Consider the following 1,487-nt stretch of genomic DNA (forward strand, 5'->3'; position numbering starts at 1 on the left):
TCACTTTTTTGACATGGCCTATCTGGGGACATCTGACAACCAATCAAGTGTTGCCACATATTCTTGAGTTTATAAGGGACGCTCAGTTCTGGATACACTATTGTATATTTGGCACTCCACCAATTATGATATACTAACAAAAGTTCTAACCTAAAGAAAGAGAAAACCTCGAAATTAGTCTAAAAAAATATTACTCTAACGTATTCAAGTTTTAATTACTCACTTTTCCGTTTGGTTTGTCTTTTGTTTTTGTGCCAAAGAAGGTTATTAATGGCTGTTTTGCATGAAACTCCTTTATTTCACACCTTCTAAATATAAATTTCATAAGTTCATATAATTTGTATTAATCATATGCTAAATTGCATATCATGTATTCATTTACGAACTTTTTTTTATAATAGTGTAATATAAATATTATATAAATATCTTATACGCAACATGTTACAAAAGATTTACTTATATAATACTTCTATAACTTTTACTTTGTATTGGACGGACTTTTAATCCTTTTCAACTATAAAAGTTAATGAAGTTGCAAATGCTTTTCAATGTATTAAAATTTATCACATAAATTCACAATTTATGCCACGGTGTTCATCATTTTAGTAATCACTTTTAAAAGACTCTCTGAGCTGATGCTGATTTTGTTTTTTTAAACACTAACACAGTATAATTTTCCTTTTATATAATACTCGTCTTTCTTTAAATTATTACAATCAACGGCCTCCGTGTTTTCAAAATTCAATAGTATTTACATTGTATCTCTCATTATTATTTTCTTTTCCTATATGAAATGACTACGTTAACATCAAATAACTAATCATGTAATAAGTCTTTATACTTCATTTATCATTTATTAGACTCAATACACGAAGCTTTCCCATTGAGTTCTACCTAGTTTGCACGAAGCTACATCAAAATAAAAGGATAAGAACTGAATATAATTGGATAATTAAGCTCGTTTTAAGTGAGTTATCACGGGAAACTATGAGAAAAATAAGAAAGGCTCTCAGATTCATGAAATATTGAATCACTGCTCAGTGTTTGGCGATGTATAATTGATTAGTGTTTATTATATCTTTTCTGTCTCTCTCTTCTCTCTTTTATTTAGGAAGTCATAGTGTAGTGGTACAAGACAGGACTCATCTTGCTTCAGACGTAAATTGTAGCTTGTCTCAAATCATATAGTCTACCCTACTCTCTGAATCGTCGTTTTCTTTGCGTAAGGCATAGAAAACGGCACTTAAGTTAATGAAATTCATCTCCCAGAAAAAAAAAATCTATATAATATCATGTACAGAGCCTCCGATTTCTCTCTACTTTAATACAAGTGAAAACTCCCGCCCGCGGATTTTATTATTCGCCTGTGTGTCTTTTGTTTTACTTTTTATCATATATCTATTTTTTGTTTATCTTTTTTTCAATTATACTTTTAGCCGATAACCTTTTAGCCGATAACCCGTTGTAGCTCGAAGTACTTTGCGTTG

The 1,487-nt window shown here is 30.3% G+C and overlaps 1 long non-coding RNA gene across 1 annotated transcript in view; it reads right to left on the bottom strand.

The window, feature by feature from the left end:
* The window catches only part of LOC119587790, a 7,059-nt gene that overhangs the window by 3,316 nt on the left and 2,256 nt on the right, over positions 1-1,487 (bottom strand). The window lies entirely within an intron of this gene.

This window comes from Penaeus monodon, chromosome 23 (genome assembly GCF_015228065.2).
Source record: "Penaeus monodon isolate SGIC_2016 chromosome 23, NSTDA_Pmon_1, whole genome shotgun sequence".
Taxonomy (NCBI): Eukaryota; Metazoa; Arthropoda; class Malacostraca; order Decapoda; family Penaeidae; genus Penaeus; species Penaeus monodon.